The sequence below is a fragment of the Peromyscus maniculatus genome, chromosome 7 (genome assembly GCF_049852395.1).
Source record: "Peromyscus maniculatus bairdii isolate BWxNUB_F1_BW_parent chromosome 7, HU_Pman_BW_mat_3.1, whole genome shotgun sequence".
Taxonomy (NCBI): Eukaryota; Metazoa; Chordata; class Mammalia; order Rodentia; family Cricetidae; genus Peromyscus; species Peromyscus maniculatus.
Window position 1 is genome coordinate 45,300,887 of NC_134858.1, and position 27,928 is coordinate 45,328,814.

The 27,928-nt window shown below is 43.0% G+C and overlaps 1 protein-coding gene and 1 long non-coding RNA gene across 2 annotated transcripts in view; one reads left to right on the plus strand and one right to left on the minus strand.

Moving 5' to 3' along the window:
- The window catches only part of LOC107401539 (NXPE family member 4), a 232,061-nt gene that overhangs the window by 98,949 nt on the left and 105,184 nt on the right, over positions 1 to 27,928 (plus strand). The window lies entirely within an intron of this gene.
- LOC143274246 (uncharacterized) lies at positions 908 to 27,906 on the minus strand. Its single transcript, XR_013052734.1, has 3 exons — positions 27,850 to 27,906; positions 8,520 to 8,644; positions 908 to 977 (listed from the first exon to the last, which is right to left on the minus strand). It is a non-coding gene; the product is annotated as an uncharacterized LOC143274246 (long non-coding RNA).

Sequence of the window (27,928 nt, forward strand, 5' to 3'; positions counted from 1 at the left end):
TTAAGAAAGAAGGAGATGGCTAAAGGATGTTTAAGACAAAGGGGGTTGGCAAGTTTTCTTCCACTTTGTACAATGAGCCACGCTGAGCACACAGTCGGTGTCCTTTTCTGTAAGACGAGGACAGAGCAAATCACAGTCTTTCCAACTCATTCACTCATGACTTAAGTTAGACATAGCCAGGGCTGTTCAACGAAAACACAAGGTTAAATAAGAACCCGGTTTCTACTCTCAGTAAGCCCTACCAGTTGATGAGAGGGAAGATGCTTATAAGTTAATTATTACACTCCATATAATAAATGTTCCCTGGTAGATGGAAATACTGTGAGTCAAGGGAAAGAGCGTCTCACAAACAAAAACACAAACAAAAACAGTTAACCTGAATGACAGAGAGAGCTTGGAACCAACTTTCAACAGCGACAACAAAACAACTGGATGTGATTCTTATCTCTGCAGCCTTGAACGAGTTGAAATGCTTGGAGCTGTGTCATTTTGTGCAGGAAAACAGTCTCAATCAGAGGGCATGACCAACCCTGAAAGAACTGGGCGAGGGATTAAATGGGTTAACATAAGCGGAAAAAATTACTATTCATCAGCAAAATGGCAAAGCTGGAAAACACGGGCTAACCGAGTGTGGGGAGGCAAAAAGGCAATGCAGAGATTTCTATAATGCGAGATTATGTAGCAGCGTAATAATATAGATGTGGCTGCTGCAGAAAATGGGCTGTCTTGGGACTTTGCAATCACCAGCCATGCTTCAAGGGAACAAATCTCTCCATATGGTTCTGAGGAGAACAACAACAACAAAAAAATATTTTCAAGCAACTTTCAGATAGAATTCCTCCTTGGGTAGGAGAAACAAAAAGATAGCTAAAACTTCCTGTCAGATCTCAGAGAAATAGTCAACTCACACACGTCTGCTGATCCAGCCACGTGCCCACCGCTGTGCTTGGTTCTCTGCAGGACTTCACACAAAATACCTGGAAAAGAAAGAAAGGACCGTGTACACCCAACAATCAACAGCCAAATGGTTTGTGACTCACTGGTCTTGGTGGGCCAAGAAAAAAGTCAGTGTAAGCCTGAGCAAGAGAGATGCCTTCATGGAGGAGGTGGCGAGACCTTACAGGAAGGCTAAGATTTGGAGGAGAGGGTGAAGACGATGAACGAAGGGAAAGGAGGAGCAGATGGGGAGAGGGGAGGAGGATACAGACAATGAAGGTGAGGAGTGAGGAGGGAGAATAGGAACCACACATAGAATCGGTATTAGAAGGAGAAGGACCCAAGCGGGTCTGAGCCTGGAAGGGCTGCTAGGAGGCTGAACATCTGGATGAAGCCAAATTAGGATCTAACACTGAGGAATCTGAGTCTGATGCTCGTGTGAGCTGGTCAGTAGTAAGAGGGCATTGCCACGAAAGAAGGAATGCAAGCTGACTGCCAATGGGAGGGAACAAAAGATAGTTCCCATCGGACTATGCCATCTAAATAAGCTTAAGATGGTGTGTATGGCGAGTACAGTGGGCTTATCACTGGGAAAATTCTAAGACTTGGCTATCAGAAGTGAAGATGGAGAGCAGAAAAGGAAAAGTCAAAGACTCCCACAAGACTCGACTGGGCTAGAAACTTAGTCATAAAAAAGAGGTCTCTAAGGTGGATAAAATGAAATATCAGAGAAGAGAAAGTTGGAATGTGTGTTCCTTGGAGGCAATGGCAATCCCCCCAAATGGGAATGTCATAGAAACAGTTGGGATGATGAAGCTGAATAGCAGAGGCAAGATCAAGGCTGGAGAAGTTCGTGTGAGACCCGTATTAGAGATCTCAGGAAAAGTAGTTAGAGGGACAAAGGAGGCAAATGCAGAAAGGCCCCTTGAGGACTCTGACAAGTAAGATAACAGGAGAGAAATGATACATTGAAGGAGAAACAGCAGTCTCAGAGGACAGGAATAGAACATCAACAATTAGGCACAAAAAGACCCTAGTCAGAGGGAGAATGTAAGGAATGGGAGGTGTGTTCCCGAGCGTCTCTCTGGAGAGATCAAGACCAACAGGACAGAGAACTAAAATGGCTACTCGTTTTTTCAAGAAGATGTGTCAGTATAATTGGGGAGCAAATGTCAGCTTGTGTGAAGAACTGAGATTGGCATGTCAGGAAATGGAGAAAGACATCAGCAAAAGGAAAGGCGAGGACCAGGAACTTAGCAGGTTTAACAGAATCAAACAGGATCTGTCTGAGACATAGAAACTAAAATACACGGAGAGAAGAGGGCCAGAAACATAGAGAAGGAGGAACTAGACACACATTGTGGGAACAAAATCCCAGAGGAGATAGGGGTCCAGAGTTCATGCGAAGCAGTTATCTTTAAATAAGAGGAAAGAAACCTCTTCCTTTGAAAATAAAGGGGGGAATCCACTTCATAGACATGGCACCTTAAGAGGTGAGAATGAGGGTACTTGAGATGCTCACAAAGATGGCTTTTATCTCCTACTGATCTGAAATGGACACATAGCACGAGTGGAGAGAAGCCTTTGATGGTTTAAGTTCCTGGGATTTTCAGATTGTCACTGCAGCATAACCTAGCCCATCCTGATTGAATACAAGGAGAAAGCCGCCTCCTGGTATTTGGACAGCAGGGATGAATCAAGGTTTAAGGAAAGAAAAGGAATGAAATAATAACATGATAGCATCCAAGTGGTTCAAAAAGAGGCTTTATCTCAAGGCATGTTTTGAAAAGTTTGAAAGCTGCAGAAATGTTGGAAGCCAAGATAATGACCACCCAGAGATCCTTCACCCAGATTCATCAATTGCTGGCATCTTGCCACATTATCTCTCTGTGTAATGTCGAGGGACACACACACACACACACACACACACACACACACACACACACACTCCTGCAGCACACCTTTGTTTCTTTCTTGATTTTCTTCTTTTATTCCAAAGTACCTGAAAGCACTCACTCATAAATGTGAATAGTTTCTCTTATAGAATTATAATCTTTTTATTATAGACAGACTAATTAATACTTTGGGTTGATTAAGACTGTGCAGATCTAAGACATATGGCACTGATATTCCTAAGCATAGTGAGGTAACTACTACAGCCAAGCAAATTAACATAACTATCATCACACATATCTTTTTGTGGTTAAAAAAATACTGAAAATTGACACAGTAAATTCCTGGCATGCAATATGATATTCTTAATGTTAGTTCTCATGCTGCACATTAAATCTCTAGGCATATTCATCCTACATAAATATAAACCTCAAACCCAAACTTAATATTAATGTAACACTCTTATCTAGCATGCAGTCTACATGATTCAATTTTTCCTAGTCTTTCTTAAATTTACTTCATACTGTTCCCCACCTCTGCTTGTGAGACCATTAAGAACTGCATACTGAGTTTTGGGGAGAGGGAGAAAGAAGGGGGAAGAAACAGAGAAAAGAGAGAGGTTGATATTCATTGATTAGCTGGGAAGAATTTGGTTCCCTTATTCTTTCACAAGCCAGACTTGTATTGTGGAGAAAAAGGATTATGAAATCTATGGTGATGGCTTGGCTGGAGAACATAGTCCTTTACCTGAGATGAATGATGAGCACAGTCAGAAGAGGAGGAGGGAAGAGAATGAATGGTATATAACATCAAAGGAAAATGGCAATGTTCAGATAACTAATGGGCCAAAAAGAAAAAGAGAAATTGGAAATATAATTTGGCAGTGTAAAAATTATTACTAATTAGACTCTTTATACCCTCCCCCAAATGCTTAATTACCATGCATTAAATAATCAATCATTAAATCTATGTGAAATTAATTTGTTCTGAGATCTTTACACATATATGCTCAATTTGCAAGTGGCATGGCAAACTCCTCCCAACTTTAATTAATTAGAGCTGGCTTTGGAGATGGAATATTTATTTATGGACCAGGTGCAATTAAAGAAGAAGGCTATGCTCACTCTGGAGAATGACAAGAGGACTATGGGGTGCCAGTGTTGGAGAAACTTAGAATCTCAGAGTAGGTGTAAGCTCAAGGGTCACTTCTTTCAGACTATCATAGGGAATATAGGAATATGAAGCAATGTGCTTTTCTCAGTATCTCCAAAATAGCTAACAGAGACCCTAGATTTCGTCTTGATAAGGCTGCACTGACTAAATAAACCATCAGAGTGTTGTTTTGCCTTTGGCTGGGATTATGTTCATTCTTTATGATAATGTTGGTTATCTTCTCCTGACCAGATGCCTCAATTATCAGTCAGCTCTGTCTTTCATGAAAAGAAAGAAATGATTTTATTTTAATCATCGAGTTTATTTGGTTCAAGAGATTTCTCGGAAACAAAGGGAAAGGGTGGGCGCTGAGGGAACTGATAGTGAAAATCTTCAGAACAGAAGAATGGGAAAGCACTATTCTTGCCCCTAACCTAACAAGGAGGAGATTGCCCAAGTGATAGAGCCAAGTTCATGCCGTGACTTATTAAAAGCAATTAACAGAAGTCTTTCTGGTTCATCAAAGGTTACTTGAGGAATAAATTTGTGAGTTAAAAGTGGAAGATCCCTGGAGACACTAAGTCTCAAGCAAGAAAGTCACTCAGGAGGCTGGTGTGTACCATCCGGGAGGGATATGGCGGCTGGTGTCTATCAGGGATGGATGGAGAGATCCGCAGGAGGCACACCATCAAGTGTGAGCAGCTGAGGGGCTTGCTCACTCCCATGGTAGGCAAGATCAGAAACGACCTTCAGGGTTTTGAGTGACAGTTGGGAGGTGCGGTTTGGTGAAGGAGACAGGCAAAGAGAAATAGTGCCGACACAAATATTAGGAAATCGCCTCAGGAGACCCGGGACAGCTGAGATTCTAAGTTACTTTTGTCCCAAGGGTCTCCCGGGTTTTTGTAATGCCAAGGACAGAAAAGGACAAGGCAGTACTCCCAGCCCAGCTCCAGGCGTTGTGCCTGCGGTGGGAGGTCTCTGCCCAAGGCGGACGCCAGGGGTCAGTGCAGGCCCAGCTTCCCCGGCTGGAGCGTCGCCGAGGTCTCCCGCCTTCAGCAAGTGTTCATTACGGAAAGAATTTAAGAGAACTCTAAACGGCAGATTCGTTTATAATAGCAGCATTTACAGGCAGTTGTAATTATAGTGTATGGAAAACAATTATTCCCTCCTAAAATTGCTCTTTTAATTTTCTCTTATTTGTCCCACAGTGAATGTTAAATAAGCCTCATTGCCTTGCAGACAGCCTCCGATATGTGCGCAGAGAGAAGCTCCCAAGCACACACCACACTGTAACCTGCACACACACGCTCACACACGCGTGCACGCCTTCCTAGTACTCATGACAGGCAAGCTCTGAAAAGCACACGGGTCCAGCCAGTGGCTTCCCACCACAGCCCTGTCCCAAGCACAGTTTCAGGGATGCCATGTGAGAAGCTCCTCCCCATCCACCAGGACACCTGGTGGTCCTCCGGAGCCACTACTAGGTGAACCCTTCCTCTCCTCCAGTGTCCCCAGACGAGTTTTGCAGCTCCACACTGTATTGCACCGAGTTCCTGGGACAGACATCTTCACTTCACAAACTTCCATTTACTCCTTTGTTTACACGCCTCTCTTTACATATAAGATCCTTAGCCACAAAAGTCCTTGCCCCCCCCCCCCTTTTTTTTAATCACCAGTCTTCAACACTTGGCCAGTGGGAAAGCTTGTTCCTGGTCCCTCTCTCTAGCTATGGTTCAGGATAGTGCTCTCTCAAGGAAGGTCACAAATTGAATGCCTTCTCAAAATGATAGTTTGCAAAAAGCTGTGTTTCCGTATTCCAACCTCTGCCTAGGAGAGTGGAAAACCATTCAAGGTCCAGTGATGAATGCATCTTTGTGGAGTCTGTGGACACCACATTCTAGCACCTTGACCGAAATGTCTTGGACCTCAGTGAGGGTTCAAAGACTTGGGGCTCAACAGAGGTCTTCAATTGTCCTTGATGAGAGAATAAATGTTTTTAGACTCAGACTGTGGGACAGATGGGTGGGAATGGGAAACAAAACTCATCTCCACAGTCAAGGACCAATGACCTTTAACAAAGGGATGAGACAGTGACATTACACAGGGTCTCAGGCCATCCTGGAGTGATTGATGTTGGTGGATGGAGGCCAAGCTCTATTGGGGAGGGATGTGGAAGTCTGTCCCCTGGATTAAAAAGTTTGCAAAGGTGGGGGATGTTTGCAATTTGGGGAAAGTGTTACTGTTAATTGGTTGTCTTGGCCCTGAAATGGTCTTGATTGTTAAGTAGCTCTCTCTTTTCACACTAGGAGACAGAGCAGGGGGAGGAATTTCATGTGAGGGACAGAAAAAAAAAAAGAAAATGATGTTGACGCCAAGTGAGCCGTCTGTTGGGTGTTTGATGTTGGCAGGCTGGACTCTTCTCTATTCAGCCATGTCCTCTCTGTCTTGGCTCGAATACTTAAGGGACTTCTGAATCTCTTTGTTTCCTGTTTTTACCACAAATGTATAAAATAGTCCTGAGAATGCCTGCCACTTCATATCTAAGTCTTTTTTTTTTTTTTAACCTGTTTGGGCTGCTATAACAAAGTACCATAGACTGGCTAGCTTACACACAATAAGAAGTTTTTTTTTCCTCACAGTTCTGGAGGCTGAGACATCTGAGATCAAGATGCTAGCACATTAATTGTCTGGCTCCTTGGAGACACTGCTTTCTCACTTGTTCTCACAGGGCAGAGAGACCAGCAAGCTTCCTGGCACCTCTTTTAGAAGGGTACTGTCAACTTTCATCAGTCTATGCAGAGCTGTCTGCTGGACCCAGAATTTGAGGACCTTAGAGAATGGGGTGAACTACAGTCTAATGCTGTAGACAACTTCACTTCAGTTTCAATGTGCTTCAGTTTCAAAACACAGATGTAACAAAGAAAGCAATCTAAGGAAGGTCGTTTGAGTTCAGAAAAACACGATCAGAAAAATATGTAAATAAATGCCAGTAAGCACATGCTAAACAATAACAAAACAGCCCTTTCCCGGAACTTTCTCCGGACAGATCAATTTAAACACAATTGCAAGGCACATCCTCTAGATTCCATCTGGAAAAACACAAAGGAAGGCAGAGGACCACATCCAGGTTCAGGGCACAGCGAGGACAGCACTCAGCAGGACATTTCACCAGATTGGGATCTATAGCTATGTTCCTACGGCTACTAATCCCATTCACAAGGGTCTTCCCCTTACGACACAATCATCTTCAAATACTGTCAAATTGGTAATTGGGTTTCAATACAGGAATGTGTCAACATGGAGCTGAAAGAGCCAGAGTCATTCCTACCATAGTACCCAGTGCTCAGGAGGTTGTAAAAGAGGCCTGAGTTTTCATTCTCCATCTGTCTTCAAAGTCCCATGGAGAAAAGCAAAGGTGTTCGAAGGTAGACACAACGTTTTGTTAAGCATAGATCCTAGGACTTCCATAAGCAGTGTTTCTTAGAAAAACAGTTGTGTCCATAAAATCTGAGAACTGAAAAAGAAGTAAAATGTATAGAAAGATAGAAAATGTAGTCCTGTATATTCTTAAATTATTTATACACAAATATATAAAGTATGTAAAGGTATTATATGCATTTACATTTTTCTAAATTATTTGATTATTTAGTAATTAGCACTACTTAATGATTATTTAGGACCCCTCCCATGGCTTTGGAATGAACAATTCAAGAAAGAGCTCTGACCTGAGTTTTCTCCTCTACAGTTAGCTCAGATCCATTTGGCCTCCTAGTCCTATTGTTAAAGGAGAGACAAAGGGACATGTGGATGAGAACTGAGGCTGTGTTCCTTCTTCAAGTAGGAACTTGGACCAGAGAATCCCAAGTCACCTTCCCAAACTGTCATTCCATTTACCTTTTGGTAGGGTTTGAATATGGTTCATCCTCTCCAAAGCTCATGGTGAGATTCAACTGTTGTTCTGGCAATGTTGGAGGTGGGTCCTTTAATAGCTGAGGTCTATAAGAGGGATTCATGACATTCTCATAGGAGTGAGTTCATTATCACAAGAACAGGTTATTATAAAGCAAGTCTGCTCTCATAATCTCCTTTTACTATGTTATGAGACAGCATGAAACCCTCACAGGAAACCAAGTGGGTAATGGGACTAAGCTCTTGGACTTCCTACTCACCAAAACTGTGAGTTAAATGTCCTTTCTGCCTTTTTCATTACCCCATCTAAAACAGAAACAGATTTAGACACTTCTTTCTCTAGAGGCATTTTTTTTTTTTTGCCTGAATGGGATTTATTCATCTTTCATTCACCTGTAAATTCTATCCAGGTCAGATTCATTGAACAAGTTTCTATCATATACCTACAGTGGTAGTACATAAACGAACAAGGCTTGGTGAACACAAGTGTACTTCTTACACAGGGTGGCTGGTTAGATCACAGAGGCGGAGCCCTGGGAGGCTCATTCCACAGAGCTGCTCTCCCTGGGGGTAGCAGTAAAGACAGAAGTAAATGATGACCATGCTGTCTTACATGTTTTAACAATTACTGTGTGTTGGGCTTTTTTGCTGATCACTTGGCATGAAGTACTGCATTGAATTCCCCCAATTATCCTGGAAGTAGGTGCTTAATCATTGTGTTGTTGGAGGACAGTGGAGCTGTAGTGAAAGCCACCTAGGAGATAAGACAGAAAGATGCGGAGTAATTAAGACCGCCTCTAAACAGTTCCAAAAACACTCAGAATCTGCTCATAAATAGTTTCGTTCTTTCAGAGGTCAAAGGGACTTTCCACCTCAATGGGGAAGAGGGGTTTTGTTGTTAGAAACTAGGTCTTACCTCAGGCTGACCTTGAACCTGTGATCTTCCTGCCTCAGCTTCCTGGAGGAGAAAACTTCTTAATAATCAACGTTGTTTACCACCCAGGACAATCAAACAAAAGTGCCCTCTGAGAATCATTGCTGATAATTTTAATCAAGAAAAACATCCTCTTATCTTTCCACAGTGAGTCCGGGCCTCCATCCACCCACATTAATCACTTTAAAATAGCCTGAGAATTCATTTAATGTCACTGCTTAATCACTTTATTAAATGCCACTGCTCTTTCCATGTGAGTGTTTGTTTTTAGCTCATCTCTGACACCCATCAGTGCCTAAGAACTCCAACCCCTTTTCAAAAAGACCCAGAGTTTCATGCTGTGCTTGCCTCTGGTACCCTTTGCCAGGAAAACCAACCGACTTGAAATCCCCTCATGGAAAGCCATTGTTATAGTTAAGGGTAGCTCTCTCCTAGTCCCTCTCCACTTGACTGTTTTGTTTTGTAAACTTTTATTTTTAATTATTAATCATTCTCAAGAGAAAAATGATATTAACATTTTAGAAATGTCAGGGGAGGTAACTGAGAGGGGGAAACGTTAACAGACTGGAAAAAGACTTTCTGTCACCAACAGGAATGATTCCAATATGGTTTTTGTCCCATTGACTAAAACCAAGAGTTGTAGCGGAGAGGGTGGCATGCACCAGTCATTTCAGAACTCAGTGGAGTGAGGCAGGGGAATCATGAGGTCAAGGTCAGCCTGGGCTGCATAGAAAGACCTATCAAAAGAAGAAAGAAAAATAAGGTAGCAAAAAAAAAAATTGACCAAGATGTTGTGACATTGCTGAGATAAGAGTTGTCTTGCCCAACCTCTCTGGGGAAAGCTGTGGGTGTGGGAGGATGGTGAAGGTACAATTGACACCAGATGGACCTTCTCAGGAGGGGGGTGGTTTGCACTGCAGTTGATAGCATCCTGGACAACAAAAATAAATCAAGGAGCCACTGAGTGTTTCCTGTGTGTTCTGAATAAGTTCTCTAGGTCTTTTTTAATTATTTAGTTTTACTGTTTTCAAGTGTGTGTGTGTGTGTGTGTGTGTGTTTCTGTGTGTGGGTAATGTGTGTGTGAGTGCAGGTGTTCATGGAGGCTGGGGGCACTAGGTGTCCTGGGGTTAGAGTTAGAGGCAACTGTGAACCATCCGCTGTGCTGGTCCACTATTACAGCAGTATGCACTGTTGACTGCTGAGCCATTTCTCCAGCCCCAAGAAGGAATGTTTTTACCCTAGTAATACTAAATTAAGTTGCATTTGCATACAATCACCAACTGACCCATAACAGTCAGCTGCAACATGGGCTTAAAAATGACACTGAGACCTTCCCAGCTGGAAGGCAAGCTGTGAGGAGTTCAGTAAGTTTAAGGTGGACAGAGATGAGATAGGCATGACTGTTATATTAGTCACTGTTCTATTGCTGTGAGGGTACGTTATGACCAAGGCAACTCTTATAAGAGAAAGTATTTAATTAGAGTCTTGCTTACAGTTTCAAGGATTTAGTCCATTATCATTATGGCAGGAGGGAGCATGACAACAGGCAGGAAGACACACACATACACACACACTCACACAGAGAGAGAGAGAGAGAGAGAGAGAGAGAGAGAGAGAGAGAGAGAGAGAGAGAGAGAGAGAGAGAGACTGGGGCAGGCTTGGACTTTTGAAACATCAAGACCTACCCCTAATGACACACCTTCCCCAAGACCACACCGCCTAACCTTCTTAAACAGTTCCACTCCCTGATGACTAAGTATTCAAATATATGAGCCTGTGGGAGCCATTCTTATTCAAACCACCACAACTACCCAACCTACTAACCACCACCACCACCACCACCACCACCACCACCACCACCACCACCGACATGCTGGTTAATCTGCCAGAGGCTGTTTTGAGGAGAACAAAGAGAACAAAGTTCTTTTCCATGTCATTTAAGCCTTCCGAGTTTCTTCCTCGAAGGAATTTGGGACTGATGCTACTGGTTGCATATGTTTAATGGTGATCTTTATGCTCCTTGAACCCGACTCTGTGCTTTGTGAAGAAGGAAACTAAAAATAACAGGAGTGATTGACTGCTCCTTCATTTACGGTCTAGAGTTCTAAAGGCACATTTCTGCAAATAGAGTTATCTCACTGCCTATGGTAGGACATGAATCTGGGAAGGTCACCAGAAAACACACACTTCAGGTTGTTACACCTCCCCGTGGCATTCATTACATCGGTAAAGGCGGCATTCCATTTGGAAAAAAGTACTGGTTGCTGAACAATCACCCCCATGCATCAGTAGTTAGAAACATGGAGGGGGGCAGTCATATTTTAGAAAGCCAAAGCTATATGATGCTGCCAATGAGGTAGAAACCTTTTGCTGTGGTGTGTAAATAAGACCTGTTAGAGAATTTCACTTTTTTCCTTCATTTGATTCCCCATAGCAACACTACTAAGGTGTGCCTGGGTTTGCCCCCATTTTAGAGGAATCATGTCTCACTTAAGTAGTCATCTGTGAGTCTGAGATCTGTATCCAGGCCAGCATAACAGAAGTTTGGACTCTTTTCAGAAAAACAAACATGTAGCATGAATCTTAAAAGTTCTTATTAATAAAATCAAACCTGAGCCAGGTATTGGGGTGAACACTGGAAGATCAGAGAGACAGAACAGGCCACAGCCACTTCACCTTGCCAGTTTCTCAGCTGATCCTGTTTCCTCAGACTGGAAACCTCTGTGTCTTCATCCGGAATGAATCTCAGCTGAACTGCTGCTAGAAATCTGAAAGCTTAACCAGCCAAAATGCTTCTAGTTTCTGGTCCTCACGCCTTATATACCTTTCTGCTTTCTACCACCACTCCCTGGGATTAAAGGCTCACTTTCTGGGATTAAAGGCATGTGTCACCAAGCCTGGCTGTTTCGAATGTGGCCTTGAACTCACAGAGATCCAGAGAGATTTCTGTCTCTGGAATGCTAGGATTAAAGGCATGAGTGCCACCATTTTCTAGCCTCTGTATCTAGTGGCTGTCTGTTCTCTGACCCCAGATCAATTTATTAGGGTGCACAATATTTTGGGGAACACAATACCACCACACAAACAGGCTTGTAAATAGAGGTATAGGTAAACAGACATGGATGAGTAGACATAGATAGGTGAAGATAGATAACAGACAGATTGATGATAGATAAATACAAGAGCTGTGCATGGCAGCACATACCTTTAATCCCAACACTCAGGAGGCAGAGACAGATGGAGTTCTGAGGCCAGCCTGGGCTACAGAGCGAGGTCCAGAACAGCTAAGGCTGTTACACAGAGAATAGATAGACAGACAGACAGACAGATAGACAGACAGATGATAGATAGATAGATAGGTAGATAGATAGATAGATAGATAGATAGATAGATAGATAGATAGATAGATAGATAGATAGAACTATCTACAAAGGCAGTATTATAGAGTGGCATTTGATTTTCCAGGCTGTGGCTTAAGATGCTGAAATGTTGGTCTTCTGGCAGAGAAAGGAGAACACATCCAGGATATGCAGGCTACATGGGTACTTATTGATTTATCAAGCTGAGTTTATACTAAAAATAGAGGAAGAAGAAGAGATATCCAGAAATGAATCCAGACAGCATCTACGGCTAGAGAAGAAAAATAATATTGTAAGGAATGCCTAGCAGATTACGGAGAGATTAATGGGAGAAAATGTGAAAACATACACAGCCTTAGACAATCCCCCCGCAAGTTTGGGCTAAGGTTCAGAAGCGGGTTCTCTGCAGGAGTTCTCATCTACATGCAAAACGCTGCTCTCTCCTATCTTAAGAAAGTACTCCCGATCCCCTATCTCCATCCCCATTTTATGTCTCTGTCCATCTGTTGATTAAAACCACTTAAAAAAGTCACCAATTCCATTCGGGCAGGCTCACACCACCATCAACTCACCAGAACACTGACATCCTCCATGTCACAGAAGTCCAAGAGTCAGATCTCAATGTATTTGAACTTAGTGTGGGGCAACTATCCAGACACAGGCAGAACTACAGCTCCACCGCTTGTCTGAAACTTAAACTGTTTATAAACGGCCACATTTCTGAATCCTCTGAGAGTCGTCTCCAACCACAGCCATTCTTTGCAGTCTGTTTCCCTCCTCCACAGAATGTATAAATTATAGAATTAACCACGGGCTGGGTAGTGGTGGCGGCGGCGGCGGTGGTGGCGCACGCCTTTAATCCCAGCACTCGGGAGGCAGAGACAGGCGGATCTCTGTGAGTTTGAGGCCAGCCTGGGCTACCAAGTGAGTTCCAGGAAAAGCTCAAAGCTACACAGAGAAACCCTGTCTCGAAAAAAACAAAAACAAAACAAACAAACAAAAAGAATTAACCACCACCTCTGCAGGTGGGCAGGGGTGGGACTGGGGCATGTTCCCTCTCCAGAAAGTAGGCCAGTTTTCATTCTCATTGGTCACTGACGTATGTGCCCGCCCAATCCCCCATGCAGGCACACTGGAAGAGCATCATCTAGTCTCCACCAGGCACCACACACAGCCCTAAAGATCACTGTGGTACCCGCATTGGAGGCATCTCTGGTGTCCTCCATGCTCCCAGAATGCCACCAGACCCATTGTGGCTCCCTTAGATCACCAGTCTTAGATCCTGGTTCTCATAGACCCTAGCCCGGGTAGTCCATGTCCCCCGGTGATGCTGGTATTTAAGTGAACAATCATCTAAGCTCATTTGTCCTCCAAAGCTCTAACCTGGCGCCCTTGCAGCTGATCCCAATGTCCATTTCAATGGCCACATAGGACTGTAGCCTCCTTGGGCTTTGCCTCTCAGAGGCAGAGAAAATGGGTAGCAGTAGTGGGGCCTTTCGAGACAGTTTGAGATCGGGGATTCCCAGCGTGTGGGTGACTGTCAAATATCACCTCCATTTAACTGCCCAGGCTCATTAAAAGCTCCAAATAACCTCCTTTCACATGAATTAACAGGAATTTTAATAATAAAAATGACAACTCTCAATATGTATTTTTCTCCCTGTTTGATAAAACCTAATTCATTACAATATTGTAATTCGTCTCCTCCCCATCTTTACAGATGCAGCAATGGGGGCACAGCTAGGGAACTGAAAACCGGAGTGCTGACAATGAGACTACAACTCAGTTGGACCAGCACACAGCCAGTGCCCTTGGCTACCAGAGCACCCTGCCTCTTGCTTGGCCTGAAGGTTTATATCTACCAATTAAACATGACATCCCGGACTGACTTTCCTGATTTAGTTGATAATAAAGATTTTTTAATATACAAAATCTCAATAATATCAGAGCTAAAAGATTGGGAAAGATAGAACATTTTTAGTGTAATTGCTTTTCAACAGAAGCTGAGAGAATTTGGCACCCTGATAAGTACTACTGATATAAATTTGACACCCTAAGTCGTCAGTGACTGGGAAGCTAGCAGAGAATTTCTGCACATTTGATTTTGTTCTCTTTATCATGGCATAGCTTGGACAGGGCCATCATTTAGATAGGGGTAACCCCTTCAAATAAGCAATTTCTAAAGATTAGCGAGTGATTTGACTATTACTGCAAAGATTTAATGAATCATGTGCACTAAAATGGTGTCATATGACAGAATTATAGCATAGCCCGTGGAGCGTAATTAGAAAATAAAGAGGAGCTTGGAGTGTCGCTCAGTGGTAGAGCATGTACTGAGCATGCATGAGGCCCTAGCTTCAATCTGAGTGGTGGGGAGGGAATCACTTCATGTTATAGACTTTAACATTAATATTTTACTATGCTGATAGTTAGTGTTGAATGTCGCTTCACCTTTTACAAGAATTTGACTCAGCCCTAAAAGGTTTTCAATTGCTGTTGATGCACAGCCTCTTGTGCCCTTCCTAGCTCACCACAGCACCCTCTTTGGTTGTTGTTGTTGTCGTTGTCATTGTTTTGCCTTGCTAGTTATTCTTCCTTTCCCTAGTCTCCAAAGTGCAATGTGCTCTAGGCTCAACACTGGGACCTCTTTTCTTCTTGATCTGATCTCCCTTGATCATCTCATCCAATACCGTGGCTACAGTCCATGCACACACTGGATACTTGAAAATGTGTATCTTTGGGCTTACCTCTTTCTAGACACCAAACCAGTGTGTGTAAATGGTTCCTGTCTCCACTTAGTTATCTTAAACCTATATTTAAAATTCAGCTTTTAAAAATGTGTATATGTGTGTGTGCCCGAGTCTATTTATGTGCACTATGTGAGTGCAGGAGCCTTTGGAGACCAGAAGAGGGTGTCAGATCTCCTGGACCTGAAGTTATAGATAGTTATGGGCCATGCAACATGGCTGCTTGGGACAAAAACCATGTCCTCTGCAATAGCAATATGTTCTTTTAACTACTGAGCCATCTCGACAGCTTCTATAACTAAACTTTTGCTCTTCTGCAAATTCACACACTGTTTCTCACCTTGGCAAGTGGTGATCTATCCATCTGGCTATTCGAACCGTAAACCTTTGAGTCATTCTGTATTCTTCTATCACATCTCACATCCAATCTGGAAGTGAATCTCCTACAATCTGTTTTCAGACTAGAACTCAACCCTGACCACCTCTCACCGTCTCATCATTTTCATATGGATAATTTTTAGTGTCTGCCCAAAGGTCTCCTCCTCTGCATCACTGACTCTTAAGCAGGGGTTTCCTTAAAATGTGAGGCACACCAATACAATCTGCAAGGCAAGATGCTCCAGTGTCTACCATTGAACACCCCCTCCCCCTCCCCCACTACCGCCTGGCTGTGTCACTTCTCTCCTCCTCCCCTAGAAGGTTCTCCCTCCTTCACTTGGCTCCAACCACGCTGACGCCCTTTTTGCCCCCATGTAGATGGCAGACACGCTACTGTCTCGGGAGCTTTCATCGTCCAATCTCCTCCCTCATCTATCCCCCGGATTCCCTCCCTCGGCCCCTTTAGCTCTCGGCTCAGACTTCACTTCTTCAGTCTCCCATTGCTGATGTAACAGGACACTTGGTGTCTTAACATGATGTGTATTTATTATCGTATAGTTCTGTAGCTGAGGGACCTCAGAGGTCAAATATCAAGCGGCCATTGCATTCCTTTGGCGGTCACTGCTTCGCCTTTCTAGAGGCTGCTCATACTGCTTCACTCCAGGTCCTTTGCTCTACTCCTAAAGCTGGTAGCGTAACATCTTCTTCTTTTTTTTCTTTATCAGATTCCATAGTCACGCTTCTGTCTCTGAATCTGACTCTGTTGGTATCTCCTGCAACAACACTGGGCTCACCTGAATGACACATAATCCCATCTCATGGACTTCAATCTGGTCGCCTGTTCAAAGGCTCATTTTCCATGGACGGTAACATAGTGTCTTAGTTAGGGTTCCTATTGTTTTGAAGAGATACCATGGCCACGGCAACACTTATAAAGAAAAACATTTAATTGGGGCTTCTTACAGTTTCAGAGGTCTAGTCCATTATCGTCATTGTGGGAAGCATGGCAGCAAGCAGGCAGACACAGTGCTGGAGGAGGAGCTGAGAGTTTACATCCAGATCAGCAGGCAGCAGGAAGTGAATGCCACACTAGACTTGCTCGAGCATTGAGACCTCAAAGCCCGCCCCCTAGTGACACATTTCCTCCAACAAAATCATACCTACGCCAACAATGCCGTACCTCCTAATGGTGCCACTCCCTATGAGCCTATGGGGGCCATTTTCTTTCAAACCACCATACATAGATAGTCACAGGTTCTAGGAATAAAGACATGGGTATTTAGGGGATTACCATTCAGCACCCCATAGTGAACTAGTTAATAGGCATTTCCAACTGAAATATTTGACTTTATGAATCCTATTCCCATGCCAGGATCATGTTGTTTCTGCTTACATTTTCCCCTATGGCATTCATCACCATTTCACATACATTACAGACTAGATTATAGATCTATCTGTTTAAGGGTAAGTGGGCATTTATTTTTTTTATTTTACTACTATACACAATCTGCAGTTTATAGAAGACTAGCTAGAACATAAGTACTCAATAATTGTCTGTTGAATAAGTAGAAAAGACACTTCATAACTAATAACATGGACCGAGACCTACAACTGGAATCTGCTAATAAAAATGTACATGTAGAAGATACTACTAGAACTGGTCACAATCTTGTCTCCCTTATGGTACATGAAAGACTACACTTTTAGCACACTTGCAGTTAGTTGGGATCATATAACTAGTTCTGGCCACAGATATATGACAATGAAGGGTTCTTGTCAAGTCTAGTCTGCAGCAATAAACAGACTTTTCTCCCTTCTCTAGTCTCTGGTCCATGCTGAAACAACCAGAGATGGGTCATTTCAGGTGACACAGTGGCAGATGGTAAAACTTTAAAAATTATATTTATCCATTTTATTTTATGTGGGAGTATTTTGCCTGAGTGTATATATGTGCCTTATGTGTGTGCTTGGTGCCTGTGGAAGCCAGAAGAGAGTATCAGATCCCATGAAACTGGAGTTACAGATGGTTGTGAGCTACCATGCGGGTGCTGGGAATCGAACCTGGGTCACTACCAGAGCAGCAAGTACTCTTAACCACTGAGCCACATCTCCAGTCTCAATGGCAACATCTTTGATAGTCTGGGTCACTAAGAGGAGAGTCTGTGTGAAGTAGAGCCTTCACTCCATTCCCACCACCAGAGCAAGACCTGTCATGCAATCAGTAAATCAGCTTTTGTTGCAGTAAAGTGCTGAAGTTGAAATGGGGATGTAACTCAGTCAACAGAGTGCTCACCTAGAATGTGCAGGGCCCCGAGTTTGATACCAAACACCAAGTAAACCAGGCAAGACAGTGCATGCCTGTAATCCTAGCACTCAAGAGGTGGAGGCAGGGCAATGAAGAATATAGTGTCATCCTCAGCTACATAGCAAGTTCGAAGCTTGTAGCTTGAACGTAGGCCAGTATGAACTAGTGAGACACGTTCTCAGAAATGAAGTGATCAATTGGCCAAATGAGAGAAAATAGATCCCAGGATAGACTCAACTGACTCTACTACAAAGGTGTACAAATTCCACCTTTGATTTCATTGTGAAGATTAAAAAAAAAGAAACAAGATGATTTAAAACAAACTGGATTGTTTGTTTTCAGAACAGAACTGGTCTGTTGTGATTAATGCAGCTTGCATTACTAAAAATTGGATGCCCTTGCAAAACACAACCCAAAATACATACTCCTGACTTTGCAGATGGCCATTGGCAAGGAAACTGATATCTGAGGCTAGATAGGTTATGTTTCATGTGTCATATGGCAACCCAGTATTTAGCAAAACTGTCACTCATGTAACTTAGGAAGTAGATTGTTGTGTGAGTGAGACAAAAGCTCAAGGGGAAAATAGGATGTTAGAGGGTTTGCTTTGTGATATTTGTCATGTTTGGCTTGGTATTAGAAGAAATAAGCCCAGGGAAGAATTTCCCAATTTGAAAGCAGAAATGAAAGGAAGTGAAGATGTGTAAGGATTGACTCTTTGCAGGACTGAAAACGCCAATTGCTTCTATACCCCCAAATAGTAAAATTTAAGTCTGAAAGCAATTTTAAGGCAGATGCCAATAAAATCTCTCAGCAGATTATATTACCTAAGGGCAGGGATCAAATTAAGGATATATTGCACAGTAAATCTTTTTCAATTCTATGAAATTACTCATGGCAGATATTAAGGGCAAAATTTGTCTGCAGAAGTATAGTAGCCTGGAGAAAGAAACTGTGAGAGTGAAAATGCAAAGAAAACATGCCAGACAGGAGAAATTCGTCTCAAAAAGAACTACGAGCCTTCTCTTTTACTTCTCTTCCTTCCCCTTCCTGGAGAAGGTGATCTTATGCCCTGAGGTAGATAGAAGAAGGGGGACCTCTGTACCTGGTACAAGAGTTAGGGAGCCTCAGTGTCCCCAGAGGAGAGAGATGGAACCTGAGTGCAGTCGAGGGCTTCTGCATTAAACAACTACATCCTACATCCTATTACCTACGTCCAAGCTGAAATGTGGAGAGGAGGCCCAGTGGAAGGATGCTGAGGAATCCCTGGGCAAGTGATGTTAGATCCAGAGGAGGGTGAGGAGAGACTCCTCCTGAGTGGATGAGCTGGTGAGTTGTCAGAAAAGATACACATGGAAAGTCAGAGCCCGTGTGTACTGAGCAGAGCACTGTGGGGAAGTGGGACAGGACCTGGGCACAGGGTGACAAAGGCTGGGAAGGATGAAGAAGCTCATTGTGTACACGATGCCGTATCGTAGAGCCTAGTAGATGGAAAGCAGCGGTGATAGCAGCCAGGCAGGTAAGAAAGGGGTCTTGGAGAGGGGCTGGGAAGAGGGCACAGTTGGTAAACTGGTTGCCTTGTAAGCATGAGGACCTGAATTCAGTCTCTCAGAAACAAAAGATGGGCATGGTAGAGTACACCTGCAATCCCAGAGACAGGGAGGTAGAGGCTAGCAGATCCATAGGGCTTCCAGGCCAGCCAGCCTAGCCTAATCAGTAACTTCCTGGCCTGTGAGAGACTCTGTTTGAAAAAAAAAATCAGGGTGTTATGGTTCCTAGGGAACAATACCTGAGACTGACTTCTGGCCTCCACATGCACGCTCACTCATGCGTACCTGCACAGAGATGGGCTACACAACACACACACACACACACACACACACACACACACACACACTAGTGAGTAGGGTGTTCCTGTAAGGATGGAACATCAGCAATGGATGGTGATGACAAAGCTCTGTGGTGCATCTATGTGAACTTAGGAATATACATACATTCTTTATATTTGCACATATGAGCTCTCTACCCATACACACATATGTACACACTCATACTGCTCTGAGAGAAAGCCTTGGGACAACAGTATTCAAATAGTAGTGGACATGCCAGGCACCTAGATCATAGCCCCTAGATACATAATACTAAAGCTACATTACATGTGTGTGTTTCTTTTTATTATTTTATTTTATGTGTATGGGTGTTGTGCACTGCTTCTGTGCCTGGTGGCCCTGGAGGCCAGAAGAAGGTGTCAGATCACCTGGCACTGGAATTGCAAATTGTGAGCTGCTGGGAGCTACTAAGACTCGAACCCTGGTCCTTTGGAAAAGCAGCCAGTGCTCTTAACTGCTGAGCCGTCTCTCCAGCCCCTGATTGTTTTAATTAAAGGTTCTAGGCATCAAACTCAGGTCTCCCTGCCCTCACAGCAAGCACTTTACTGACAGAAACATCTCTCCAGCCCTATTACCTGCTTTTCATATCTAATTTTAGAGTTGTCCCTTTCCTTAAAATCTAGAGGTCACAAAACTGACATTCTTAATTCATGCTTACAAGATGTGAAGAACTCCCTACAGGAATGAGCAAAAAATAAATAAATAAATAAAAGCATGGCTTACATGGAACTGCATAATTAAAATTTAAATACATTCTTAAACCTTATTTAATTTAATGTACATAGAATAAATCTATAAATAATTATGGCACAGTAATTTTATTATTCTGCTTTAAATTCTTATGAATATTTATTTGTAGAGAAAGGGTAACTTCCTAAAGTTATCCACCTAACACAATTTCTCTTCATTTTATGAAAACTGCTCATTTGTACTCATTTATTTAGCTATTTTGAACTTTTAAATTATTGTATGCATCAAGTGAACAGCTTTCATAATAATTGCTGTTCCATTTTATAATTACAATAATAAATATTCCTTTGCATTTTTAATGGGCCGAGAGTTTTCATATGTAAGTGTGTATAAGGCAGCGAGGTCTGGGAGCACATGATTTCAGTCCCAGCACTCGGGCTGAGGCAGAAAGATGGTGAGTGGGAGGCAGCTTGTGCTCCACAGTGCGTTCCCAGCCCACCTGGACTGGACTGTGAGCCTCTGTCTCAAAGCAAAACCAAGCAACCCCAGCAAAACCAACAAAATGGGCAGATGCAAAGGGACCCAGGGACAAAAAGGGAAGCAGAATCCACAGAGAGAAGTGGGGAGAGGCAACCGTTTTCCTAGTTTCGATAAGCAAGATTTATGCTTCCTAAATAGAAAGTTTGCCTAAGGTATTTGCTCATACAGCAGATTTTGAAAACTAATGGGAAAGAGATGAAGGGTCACCCTCACCACCGAGACTCTTCTTACGTCTGTTACTTATTGATTTCTTCTGCCTCAATCAAGACATGTGACCCACCTGAGCCTCATCCATAAAAGCAGGCAATACTGTCTACATTAATAAATGTAAAAAGTGCACGGACATCTTGTAAATTCTTAAGGTCTGCACAGAACAAGTTGATTAATTGATTTGCAATACTCTTCTTGGTTAACTTCTTCATTACAATACCTCACTCTATTTTGATCATTCTCTCACCCCTCCAATTCGTTTGAAACTATTTTGACCACAATTACACATGATATTATAAAAGCGAATACTAACAGTTCTAGTTACAATCTTTGCTTCCCCATCAGTACACTGAAATTGGCAGTTAAGAAAGGGCAGGGCTGAGTTTCCTCATCTAAAGTAATATGGTACACATGATCCAGCAATTTGAGGATCCTCTAGGTGCCCTTCCCCCTCTCTCAGAAATCAGGCCCCACCCCACCCCTGCTTCCCAGTTGATGAGCTAGGCTTGCTAAGCGCTTGTAGCTCTCAGAGTTGAGTCTTCCCCTTCCCTCCTCCAGATCCAAGGCAGCTTTGAATGACCACAGATAGATCACACGGTATGGAACTGTCCTCTCCCCACTGGACACCTAGAAGAGCTGTTTCCCCAGAACTGAATGGAACTGAGAATCTTTCTCTCCCTTCAGGACACAATCACAGTTGCCTACAGCTGTGCTATTATAATTCTCCTAATAAATCATGGGACCAACAGGCAAGATGTCTGTATTCGGGACTCACTCCACTGTAACACCAACAAGACTGTGGAATAAGGCCTTTCTACTGCCGTCATCCTGTCTCAACAGCATCTATTTGATGATTTCCTGTAGACAAAAGCATCCCTCTGGGAGTGTGGAAGGCCAGGCAAGAGTTCTAGGACACTGTGGGAGCAAAGAATCTGGGGTCAAACACACTAAAGAAGCTAGCGGTGGCTTCACTTCGCCTTTTCTCCAGACAGCACAGCCAGCTGAACAATATTTAACTCCCCCAGTGGTGTAGGTCCAAGAGACCCACTCCTGCCTCTCCCCAAGTATTTGAGACAGGCTGAGAGCAGGGCGGGAGGCTCATTGAGCTGGGAATCCACTTCTGTTGCCACATTGCATGATGTTCCCCAGACAATAGATAATTTCTATCTCTGTAAAAGGTGGTTTTGAGTTCCTGAGTTTCTCAATTAAGTCTATTTTTTTCTCATCCAGAGAATGAAAATAAGGGTAGAAACCACCTCCTGGATTATTTAGCATTGAGACAAGCACCACTCACAGAGTGTTCAGCAGAATGTCTTCCCCTCTATAACAACCCAAGTGTTGAGGTCTGGGCTCATCCAAGGCTTTGCCTACAGCCCTTATTCATGGAGAAGAAACATAGCTCCTTCTCAAACTCCAGAACACGCTTGACCGAACCAGTAACAGCCTGGGGCCAGGACTTTGGGAGCTTTTCTCTGAGGCCCTGATGGAAATGGAACACAGCTACTTCTCAAAACCAGGTATATGCTTGGCCAAGCCAGTAATGACCTGGTGCCAGGGTCTTGGAGCTGTGACTTCAGATTCTGAATCTAACCCTTCCCAACATGTGGGGCTGTGGTTATCCCAGGCCACTGTGTGCTCAATCTGTACTGCTCTTGAGATACTTGTGTTTCCTCTGTGCAACATTGTTAATTAGCTTCTCACTGTCATTGTCCCATTGTGTGATAGTTTCTGCTGACCTTATTCCCCTTCTCCCCTGGAAATAGAATACAAGATGCTGTACTTCTTAGTAAGCTGCCTTGGCATAAGCTACAGTTTGTGCGAGACCTCCTGATCCCAAACTTAACTGTTCCCTTATCTTTGATCTCCTGGTCCTTTCTTTCAGGACCCTGTTACTGAAGAACAACCTTCTGCTGGTCCAGGTTGTCTAGGAATGTTGCCTGTAACATGTGTAAGTTGTATTTTAAACCAACCTTAATGCTTTATTAAGACTATTTTAACCTTTGCTACAGAAATGTGTTGCAATGTTTCTTTTTCAGCTAATTCTTACATTGTTAACATCAGTTAGTATCCCAAAGACATCTCTACCTCACCCTCTGTGAAGGGGATTTGAAGCATTAGTCAATATTGAGGAAGACAGGCCTGAGCAGCAGATGATTCCAGTGGAGGAGGGATTGGGGTATTACTGATATCAGTAGAGATGAGTTTAGGGCATTAGCTGATATTAGTACTGAAAGAGCTGGTTTAAAAGGAAAACAGAGTGCTAAAATTCTAGGGCAAAGATCGAAATTGGACTATTGTCAGAACATAGAAAATAAGAGAAATCCAATTGTAGAAAGGAAGAAACAAGTTTTACAATGTGTGTATGTGTGTGTGTGTTCTAGGAAGCAGTGCAAAAGTCAGAGAAATCAATACCTTGTAAATTGCTAGCACTCCGAGGTTGGCAGGTTATCACTTCCAGAGAAAGGACGCGGTAAGCAGGTTTTAGAAGCCCTTCTGTCCAGCAGCACCACAAACTGGCCAATGGCGCCCCTGCAGGAATGCTCAGCTACAGTTTCAGTAGACAGAAACAGTGTTTCCTACAGAGGCGTTGGAAAGGGTGCTCTGCCGAATTTCCTCTTCTAGAATCTCTCCCCATAAATGCCTGCTACACGTTTTCCCACTGCGTTGGGCAAAGTATTTGCCATTGTACGTAAGAATGACAATGAAAATGAGGATGACGGTGATGAGGACAATAATAAGGACGATGATGCTGGTGACGAGAATGAAAATGATGATGGTGGTTATGGTGAAGATGATGATAATGATCATCACTATAATTACTGACATCCTGAATATCTACTGATCCCCAAGTATCAACCCAAGATAGGTGCAATTGATACCTCATTCCAGTCCTGTGTTACTGCTATGAAGTGGATACAACCTGAGCCTTAGTACTTTGCCGCTGATGAACCCATGCTCAGAGAGATGACGTGATCTGCCCATGTTCTCATAGCTACTAAGTAGGTATGGGATATGGGAACTTGACTTATGTGAGAGGACAAAATATTCATCGATAAGATAATAGAAACTCTTCTGTTAAAAAAAAAAACATTGGGAGATGAAAACAATTACTGAGGTGTGGATTTGAGAAGAACCCAACAGAAAGAATAAAAAGATAAATCTTTTTGCGCTCTTGGAAATGAAGATCAGATTTGGAGCACTTTCATAGAGAACATGCTGGAAAAAAAAAAAAACCTTTACCCTGCATTCAGAAATACTAAGCAAAGGTCTCTAAGCACAAGAAGAGAGAGATGTTCAGTGGTTACAAGCAACACGCTAGGAGAGGCAGGTGTTTATTTGTCAGAGAGACCACCAAATTTGCTGAATCAAATAGACCACAAGGATACAAATAACACAGGACAGATATAACAGACTCTTTAATCAAATTAGAGGTTATGAACTCTTATTACCACCCACTAGTAGCTATAGCTTTAAAGGTGAACAATATAAAAACTGGAATTTTTAATAGGTAAACAGTGTATGGGAAAGTGAATCATTAGCCACACACCCAGTGTTGGCAAAACATCTCTGATTCTCTGAGCCATGACCAATGACATTACCAGAACAAGAAAGGAACGGTGGTGTATTGTTTAATAACAAAACCCAGAGAAGCAGAAAACCTATGCCCCCTAAAATGTCAACTATTGAATACCTTGTTGAAGAATAGCTGAGGTTTCAGTTTCCACAGTCACTTGAGGCAGGATTGACCCATTCCTTATCTCTTTGCAAGCATTTATTAAAAATAGACTAGGAGAGTTAAAATAGAATAGACACACACATAAAACAAATACATAACCAAGACACACCTGACATTATGGAAATTCGTTTTTTTTTTTAAAAAAAAAGGCAGTCCTGAACTCAACCGATGGTTTAGAAAATAATTAAGAGAAAAAACAGAGGAATATTGCTCAGGTAAGAAATGAGTGACGTATGTGGGCAGTGCCGGCTATAAAGGTCTAACTGGCAGGGTGGTGGTGGCACACGCCTTTAATTCCAGCACTTAGGTGGCAAAGCCAGGCAGATCTCTGTGAATTTGAGGCCAGCCTAGTCTACAAAGTGAGATCCAGGAAAGGCACAAAGCTACACAGAGAAACCCTATCTTGGAAAAACCAAAACCAAAAAAAAAAAAAAAGTCTAACTGAATGAATGAAACCATGGCAAGCTAAGAAATTCTTGAGAGTGCAAAAAGACAGTTAACAGAAAAAAGGAAATTGATGTAGCTACTTTGAAATCTATCCAATGGGAGAATCATAAAAACAAAATGAAGATGTTAATCTTAGTTTTGCTGTTGTTATTTTTAATAGACTTAATTCACTTTTCTTGTATAAAAACCCTCCTGTGAGGGCCACAGCTAGAGCCTGGGTTCTCTGAACAGAGAACCCGGTATGGGTTTTTACAAGATGGTCAGTGAATTCCTGATAAGAAGATTTGGTGAACACAGTCTCTTTCTAGAGGTCGGGGGTCAGGTAGCTAGCTGTAGGTCTTGGAGATGGCATCAAAGGTGGCCTTGGCAAAGTTGCCCAGGGTGGCAGTGCATCCCTGGCTGATGTGTAGGGGTCATCAATATCGGCCATAAGCAGCAGCTTCTTGGGCACAGGAGCAGAGCCGATGCCAGTGCCTCTGGGGACAGGGATGAGACGCACCAACACAGAGCCACAGTGGCCTGTCACTTTGCATGGAACAGTGTGGGGCTTGCCAATCTTGTTCCCTCGGGGACAATGGAATGCTTGGCCAAGATGATGGCCCCTCAGATGGCACTAGCTACCCCTTTGGAGCACTTAACACCAAGACCAATGTGACCATTGGAGTCCTTAGCAGCAACAAAAGCCTTGAACCTGGTCTGCTGACCAGCTGGAGTCTGCTTATGCATAGGCATGGTCTTTAGAACCTCATCCTTTAGGGATGCGCCCAGGAAAAAATATCGATAATCTCTGATCCCTTAATGGGCAGGAAGAACAGGTAGCACCACTCCAAAGACTTGATCTTCATGTCCTTAACCAGGTAGCTCAGCTTGGGACGAGGATCCACCCCTGGTTCTCAGTTTTACCTCGAGGAGTTCCGCGGCCTTGATCACTGCTGGCCTCAATCATGTCCACGGCCCCTAAAACCACTGCGAAATCATCCGCAGAAGCTGCCCCAGCCTTCCAATCCTGGGCCACTGGGTCCTCTGGTCCCTCCAGTCCCTCCCACTGCACCAGCATCATCCACTATTTGGTGTTTTCCCAAAGAAGTACCCCTAGGTTTTGAAGGGAATATTTGCATGATTCTGGTACAATGAATCCTGGTTGGGATAAAAGATTGTGATGAATCAAAATGAACACGCCCTGGGAGTTAGCCAGCTTCCTGTTGCTGTGACAGAACACTCGAGGTAAGCAGCTTATAAGGAAGGAAGTCATATTTTGGCTCACAGTTTCTGAGGTTTGGGCCTGTGCTTAGTTGATCCATTAGCAGGCTTGGAGAGCAGTACACAGTTGGGAGTGTGTGCTGGGAGAAGCTGTTGGCCTCATAGAAGCTTGGGGGCAGCACCCTTCTAACTCTACACCTCCTCCAAGGGCACACACCCAGTAACCTCAGTTCACTAAGTCAGCCTCTTACTACCTACCAGTAGTGTCAGAAACCTTCAGCACAAGGACCTTTGGGAGATAGTTAATATCCAAATCATGAAACTTCAGTACTTGAAAATAAAATCAAAGCACATCAGTGTGTGGAACAGATTTCCGAGGCAGCACCTTCAGAGGTAAGGTTTGCAGACAGGTTTATTGGGAGCTTCTCCTGGAATCGACACGTGTCAGAAAGTAGGGGAAGGAGGATTGGGCAGGAGGAGAGGCTGGTAGTGAAGGACTGCATGGCGGCCCTTGAAAGATGGAATCACCATTTAACAAAATCCTAAACATACAAAACTATGGTATCACAAACCCTATTTTTATGGCAAGGCCTAGGAACTGATTGCCAGCAGAATGAGGAAATACTGATTATGGGAGTTGTCTCACAAGGAGATTATTGGTAATGCATTTGTCAACATGCATTTAATTATGTAATTTCAAAATTATTGTTATATATGAATTGTATCTAAAATAAAATTTGCATGAAAGAGGAATTCTGAAAAATAATAGCAGGAAAAACATTGATGTATCAGTCTTGGTTTGTTAACACGTGTTTCAGAGAATGCAGTAACCACATTTTGATGTGTCTGGCATAGGCCCATCTATCTTTCCAGATGCTGTTGAAGTGATACAAACAGACCCCATGTATCCCTTAACCAGTTGTGGTGATATATTTTACACACAGGATCTTGACAGTGAGACAGCATACCAATCTTAACTCCATATTTGTCCAATTTTACTTGTACATGTTTATATGTGTGCACACATGTGTGTTTTCAGCTTCATATAATTTTATGTGTGATTGTTTGCATATCTACCAAAAATAATCTCTTGTCTATTCTCCATTTTAATAATTTTGCCATCTCAGAGGAGTGTTACATAAATAAAACTCTATTATGTATAAGTTTTTAGATTATCTGTTTGTTTGTTTGTTTTTTCTGATCTGCATGATTCTATGGAGATTTTCCCGAATTTCTTTGTAGTGGAAATATGGATCAATGAAGCTCATTGGCCGGCCAGTCTAGCCAAGTCAATGAGCTTTTGTTTCAATGAGACACTCTTGTCTCAAAACTTAAAAGTGGAGAGTGATCAAGGCAAGATACTAGACAGCAACATCCGGCTTTTATAAGTACACACCCATGTTCATATACCCAAACTAACAAGTACATACAACACACACACACACACACACACACACACACACACAACATACACACGCGGGTGCACACAAAAGTAAAGAGAAAAGAAAACAGAAAACCACCAACCTTTTCTCCAGTTTCCACTAGCAGAGTACAAAGCAGTCCTCTCCAGAAGCCCTCCCCGCCCCCCCCCCCATTCTTCCTC